Below are 7,500 nucleotides of genomic sequence, written 5' to 3' on the forward strand. Positions count from 1 at the left end.
TGTTTCTATAAAGTATCCCTAGTTCCTGGTGAGTTTTCTTAGTATTTTGTTGGACATAGAGATCAAACTTCAGTTAACTGTCGATGATGACCCCTAGCAGTTTAGTGTGGTGGACTGTTTTAATAACAGAATTGTCTGCAGAGTGTATTTTGAATTGATTTAGGTCAGAAGGGTAATTTTTCATCTGGAAGAGTAGTAGTATGTTTTTTTTCAGGGTTAAGGAAAAATTGAGAGTTAGTAAGCCAGGTTTCAATGGCAGTAAATATTTCTTGTGCGATGGAGAGCAGCTGGGGAAATGGAGATGATAGTGGAGTCCTCTGCATATTGTATGAGTATTCCAGGGAATAAGGAAGTGTACAGGTTGTTTGCAAATATATTTAAGAGAAGGGAGCCAAGGATGGAACTTTGAGAGACTCCAGCAGGGTTATGTAGAAAGGGAGAGATTTCATTTAACCATTTTATGGCTTGTTTTCGATCATGTTGGTAGCTGTACTACCACTGTAGGGTGGAGGGGTAAAACCTAAATTGGAAAGTCTGTCCAGGAGTAAGGTGTCAGAGACGGTGTCAAATGCTTTTGAAAGGTTGAGAAATACAGCTAATGGAAAGCTACTTGTATCTACAGCCATATTTACAGGGTCAGTGAAGGATAGGAGGGCTGTGGATGTGCTGTGGGTCTGGACGGCAAGCTTGTTGAGTATGTGTAAGTAGGTTATTTTGCAATAGGTATTGCATTAGTTTTTGGTTCATAGGTAGGTACTAGACTATCGGCCCTAGGGGCCTATACAAGCCTTGCCATAACGATTCTGTGGCTATTGCTTCCCACATAGAAGGACTACTGATGTGATCCCCGGGGTGAATTTCATATCCCCCATCCAATCGTCAAGGGTCTCTTGAAGAGGGACATTGAGACACTCTGCCTGACATGTATGGGCAACCTATTCCTGAGTATGGGGAGTCTCTGGGTCAGGAACCTATCCCTCCAGCATGTTCTATTCATCGTGATTACAAGGTTAAGACCCCTAGAGCGTGTGGCTCAGAGGGATTGGGATTTACTTAAGTGTAGCATGTCCAACAACTCTGAGTTTGACATGGCCTTGTATGTTAGGCAGAGATCGCCTCTGAATAGGCGATATGCAACAGAGTATAGCTGGAATTTCTGTAGACGGTCAGCATAAGGCATCTGCTTTAGGCCTGTGATTCTTTATGTGAGGTATTTCTGCGGCCTTTCTAGTTGTTGCAGATGTCTTGTGAGGTACATACCAAAAGGGGCATTGTATTCTATAATGGGTCTAATGAGGGATAAGTACAGAGAGACAATGACCTCCTTTTTCTGGATGAAAAGCCCTTAGAGATGAGGTATGCCAAGTAGAAGGATTTTCTAACTGTTGTGACTATGTGTTTATCAAAGGTGAGACCACTGTCCACCTGTGTCCCTAAGTCTCATCACACTTTCTGTGTTTAGTGTACTGCCATTTATGTGGTGGTTCACAGGTACGTGGTTTTTCCCAAAGGGGACAACTATACATTTTTTGGCATTTATCTTGAGCCCAAGGCTCTGTCACCAGGCATCTGTTTTGGTAAGGCTTTTTTGTAGTATATCCACATCATTTGGGGATTCAGTAATGGCTCCCAGCTTGCAATCATCGGCGAACTTTGTAAGCCAGAGTCCCTTAGTATTGGCCTGTACTTCAGAGAAGAAGATGCCAAACAAGAGTGTTCCCAGGACAGCACCCTGTGGTATACCACTTGTCTGGAGCTGGATTTGGAGTCGGCTACTTTTACAATGTGTGTTCTGTCAGTAAGCCAGTTTGCAATCCATAAAGTGACATAGGGATTAATGCCCAGCTTACTAAGTTTATCTGTGATTCCATAGTGGGGGATAGTGTTGAAAGACTTGGCGAGGTCCAAGTAGGCTGTGTGAACCACCTTACCCTCGTCCACAGCTCTGGAGACTGATTCGAAGAAGTCGATCAGGATCAGGAGGCAAGATTGTCTCTTCATGAACCCAAACTGGGTGGGGTCCAGTGTTTGAAGGTTGCAGATGTCTTTGTTTATAAGTTCCATGATGATAGGTTCCATGGCCTTACAGATCAGACTCGTCAGACTGATGGGACGGTAGTTCACGGGATCCAAAGTGGATCCCCCCTTGTGGAGTGGGATGACTGTAGCTGTACGCCACTCTGTGGGCACGAAGCCTGAGGTTATGAACCTATGAGTAAACATGACACAAAGGTGAGGTGCCAGTTCATTTTGTAGTTCATGCAGTACACAGCCTGGGATGTCATTTGGCCCCATGGATGCTGTATTCTTGGCTTTGGAGAGTGCGGTTTTTACCCGAGTGACCGTGATTACCAGAATTTGGCATTCTTTCGGTATTGAGATGGGCCCTTTAGGGGGTGAGAGGGGGGTGAAGTTGGCACTGAATCTATCTGCCAAGATATTGGCAATATCCTTGGGATCAGTATATCAAGTGCCATTCTGCTGTAGCTCAGAGCAGATATGAGTATTGGCATTTAGATTATTGACATAGCTATAGAATGCCTTGTGGTTGTCTTCGGAATCTTTGGCAATTTTTTTTTTCGTAACTAGCTTTGGAAGATTTTATTACACTGAGGCTGGCGAGGAAGTTTTTTGAATCCTGGGTTCTTCCTCTTTTCTGCAATAGTTTCGTCCTTCTGTTGTACAGCTTGTTTATGGCAAGGGACCACCAGATTGGCTTCCTTTTTTAAAGGACAGAATTCAGTAGCATACCGCTTGCTCAGAGGTGATCTCTGCCTGACGTACAAGGCCATGTCCAATCAGGAACTGATGGACATGCTCCACCTCAAAAAATCCAAATCCATCAGAACCACGAGAGCTAAAGACTTAAACCTCAGCACAAGTATGAATAGGACATGCTGGAGGGATAGATTCATAACCCAGAGGCTTCCCATGCTCTGGAACAAGATCCCAGTTCATGTTAGGCAGAGCCCCTCACTGACTCTCTTCAAGAGAAATCTTGATGAGTGGATGGGAGATCGTAAGTTTACCCCAGGGGTCACATCTCTGTCACTACTAGACAGGGGCACAGTAAACTAATTCTATTATATAAGGGGACCTTCACTGTGTCACTACTAGTCAGGGGCACAGTATTCTAAATCTATTCTGTGCATTTTTTGTACCATTTCATGGGGTGGCGAAAGCCACATCACTATGGCTAGGCTTACAAATGCAAGGCAGATAGCCTAGTACTAAACTATGAAACTATGGTTCGGTCCATGCACGAGTGAATGTGCTCGTACAGCATCTTAGTGTAGAATTCAGCAGTTGAACTTCCAGTTCCCATCTGCATGGGTGTTATGAAGTTTGTTACATTTTTCTAGTATTTTTGAGATCGGAGATAGAATGGATATGGAAAAGAAATTGGTAAGCTCTGAGGATAAAATGAGACATTTTCCAGATGCTATGAACTAGTGATTCTGCTATAGATCTATTGACTAGGATACTGATGGACTATACAATGCAGTCAACAGATGATTTAAGGACTTGAGGTATGAGGTTATCTGCAGTGGTAGAGCAGGGTTTAAGTGTTTGTAATTGTCTTTTTATGACGCTTGAAGGTATGGGTTGTAAAGAGAATGTCATTGAGTTATCAGAGTGGGGTTTTAGGCTATTATGGTAGACAGAGTCAGAGTTAGACAAAGAGACATTATTAAGGGTATAGTTTTAGAAGTAGTGGAGGAGGAGATGGAATTGGGGGGAGTTTGAGATTAGGTCAACTATAAGATTGTATAATGTGACTGTTGAAGTCTTTAGCTACTTGGGAAGGAGGGGCAACAGGAGAGGAGCAATGCTCTTTCTTTGCCCTTGGGTTAGATAAGCTTGAGATGGAAGATGTGACATCCCTACTCTTTCCTGTAATGAAGGAGCTGGAATCTTCACCATCGGCACCGGAGAGGTACATTTATTTGGAACAAAAATGGGTACACCCAGCATTTCCAAATGCAGCTCTCTGCATCAAGCACAATTTCCCTTAAGAGCACATAGAGAACACATTCAGTCCCAGGGCTTGTTTTCCCTGTCTCGCTCCAGATCCCAAATAAGACTCCCCACTGGGACAGCTACAGAGGTGAGTCCTCAATCGAGTGTCCAAGAAAAGTCCTCCACCACTCACTCTCTCTCTCTGTGAAACCAATGCTTCATGTCCCTGCTCCAAGCAGCTGACACACACTCTTAGAGATTTAATTTTCACACACACACACACACACACACACACACACACACACACACACACACACACACACAACTGGGAAAGGCTGGCACAGATTTACTAGCTATACCCACTTCTGCCCAGACTATAATATAGTTACACTGACACCATACACTCCAAACGCAGCTACTCTAAGGCTCTTACAAGAGTACTTAATTACACTGAGTGAATTAATATTAATACAAATGGCATCATTTGGCCAATGCAGTAAGGCTTTCAGGAGTGGCCACAATGTCACCAAATAGACACAAGTCCTCTCAAAGTTTAAAATGTTATCTAAAGGACCAGTCACAAAGAAAACTGTAAAATATCTTTAATAATAAATAAAAGAACATGAAAATATGGAATATCTATTTACAATAAACACCAGAGTTTCAGCCACATGAAATATTAAAATAATACAGATGAACAGATTAACACAGATACAGGAAAACATTACTTAACTAATCTCTTTATATTTTCCTGACTGATCTAAAGAATTACTAAATCCCTGATCACTTACTAGAGCAAGGCAAGATGAAGTAGGTGAGGGGTCCTTCATTGTCAGAATCCAAAAACAGAGTGCTCTGTGACTTTTCTCTCATCTGGTGCTAAAACATCATTTTGTCCTAGATTACAAAATGACATCACATCCATCTGGTCATCTGACTTCTGGTTCACATCCTACCCCCAGCTGCTAGAAAATGAACCAGAATTTAGCACTTATGTGTTAATATACACACAGATAGAGGTTTGCTGATATGTGTTATAACATCTGGAAGCTATAAAACCATAGAAAACTTCTACTCTTCCTACAGGAGCTACAGGACCATTCTCTGGCACAGACATTTAGTCTCTGGCTGCAATAAAACTGTAAGATACAATCTTTATGCCCTAAATTAAGTAGTTTAATTTCTTACTATTTTTCAAAGTCGGATGGACTAAGATTAAGCCCTTCTCTTCCAGTATCCTTTGTAACAATATATATATATATATATATATATATATATATTTCAACAGTTAAAATAACGCATGTATATTTCTTCCTCTTGTCCAGCAGGACACACTGTTGAGACATTTTAACGCAAGCAACTTTACAAATACATTTTCAACACAAGCTTCTGTACAAATCAATTTGATATTGAAATAACATAGATTTTTTTACAAGATTCCAGCTAGCTGTGCTGGCATATGTTACACATCCACTGCCCTACATCTATTGGCATAGTTGGCAATACCTCACATCGTAACAGATGACCAGAATTTTTTGGGATTGGTTCTGTCCTCATGTTGGGGGGGTGTAATATAATTGTTCATCTCTGATCCCCTGATTTCTTATTTGGTTGCGGTGTTGTCTGAAGAATATTACATTTTCTTCACTTTCATTTTGCTTCCAGAGACGACAGGCTATATCCCTTTCTTTCTTTAGATTTTTGCACACTTTCTATAACCAAGGAGAAGAATTCTTTTCAATTCTTTTAGTGCGTACTGGGGCCAGAGAATCAAGTATACATAGAAGAGTGGTGTTGAAATAGTGCACTGCTTCATCTTCAGCGATGTCCAATTTATTTTCTTAAATAGTTCATTGAATTTGCCTTGAGTGAAATTAGTTTGGTTAGGGAGAGATTTTATAGTATTTTCTTTGGGTGGGTGAGTATTGGCTCTAATAGCATAAGTGGGTAGATGGCCACTTATGGAATCAGGAAGTGTGCCTGTAGAGGTAAAGTTGGTAGGATGCAGTACCAGAATCCTGTTTAGAGTAGATTGTTGGGTGTAATTCTTTACTGTACCGAGTAGGACAGTTGATGATTAGAAAGAAACCATAGAGGTTGATACTATTTATTGGTAATTCTGATGACAGAGATTGCAGGTCTATGTTAATGTCTCCTAAAATGATAGTCAGATGTTTGATTGTTTGTGACGCCCAGGATAGTATGCCTTCAGGAACAAGTATATTTTGCCCTGGGAGAATATATTGTACTGTGATGCAGATACATTTGCTCCTATTAATATTTTGGAAGGATATGAGCATTTCAGCATTAGAAAATGTAGGGATCTTGTTAGTAAAAGGTGTCATATTAAGGATATCAGGGTAAAGCAGAGCAACCTCTCCACCTTTCTTGTGGATTCTGTTTAGTCTAGCTATGCCAAAGTTGGGAGGTGTCATTTCAGTGTCTTTTATGTTAGAATTTAACCTGGTTACAGTTAAGTTTAGAGTGTCTTGTTTATTATGATCTATCCAGGCATGCAAAGGGGATATTTTATTATATAGGCTTATGAGGTTAAGGGTCATTATATTTAGGATTTTATGACATACTCTAGTGACCAGGTTAGTAGAAGGACCTGGGTTTGGATTGATGTCTCCACACCGTAGCAGTATGGAGATTAGATAGCATGGTATAGTCTACAAAGTTTATTTTGAAGAGATGTATGAAAGAAGTATAAGGTAAGGTTTGCTATAAGTAGTGTTAAGGACTTTACGAGCGGAGTAATAAGGTGAGAATAGAGAAATAATTGTGGGAAGATATTAGAAAAGCTGATGGGTTGAGAAAGTAAGAGATGGTAAAGGTATCTGATGAGAAATAATGTATAGGAGTTTGAGGTGATAGGGTTGTTGTATGGGTGAGATTATTAACAGAGTGGTTATACAGAACATTAGAAGCACTGTCAGTTGTAAGGATACGTTTGAGAGGGCTTACTCGTATTAAAAAGGGAGTGTGTAGTCTTAAGAGGGAGAAGTAAAAGTTGTTTGGCTGGGTTCAATGTTAATACAGGGGATTTTGTACTTTAAGGGAGGAGTTGGAAACTGACTGGAGAAAAGGGTTAATTGGGGGAGGTATCCTGACTAGTCTTCTGAATAGGTGGGAATCATTCTTAAAGTCTAAGAATAGAAGCATTGGGGGGGTGGCTGGGAATTGTGGGTAGGGTAGGGGAGCACAGTGATGCTGTCGCTACACTTGGGCAGAACAGAGCAAGCTGATCCATGATAGAGTTGTGCAGACAAGAAAAACAATCTATAGAAACATTACAGCTACTTATACATCTTTCAAACCAGAAACAGAGTATTTCAAATAAAGCCATCTCAGATTCAGCAATTAAGATAAATCTGAAATTTTAGTCATTTAGCTACTGACAAAAATCAGTTAACATAGCAAGCTTAATTTCACAAAATCCTTAACTAATTAAAGTCAGTAAAAAGGGAGAGAAATACGTTTTTAAGAGTCAAAAGGAATTAAAGGATTTCACAAGCACTTCGTAGTACGGAGGGGGAG

General features: G+C 40.7%; 1 protein-coding gene across 2 annotated transcripts in view; it reads right to left on the minus strand.

Moving 5' to 3' along the window:
* CCHR1.PART1H5orf34 (chromosome chr1.part1 C5orf34 homolog) overlaps nt 1–7,500 on the minus strand; it is a 1,113,566-nt gene that overhangs the window by 786,533 nt on the left and 319,533 nt on the right. The window lies entirely within an intron of this gene.

This window comes from Protopterus annectens, chromosome 1.part1 (assembly GCF_019279795.1).
Source record: "Protopterus annectens isolate FY-2018-M chromosome 1.part1, PAN1.0, whole genome shotgun sequence".
NCBI classification, from domain to species: domain Eukaryota; kingdom Metazoa; phylum Chordata; order Ceratodontiformes; family Protopteridae; genus Protopterus; species Protopterus annectens.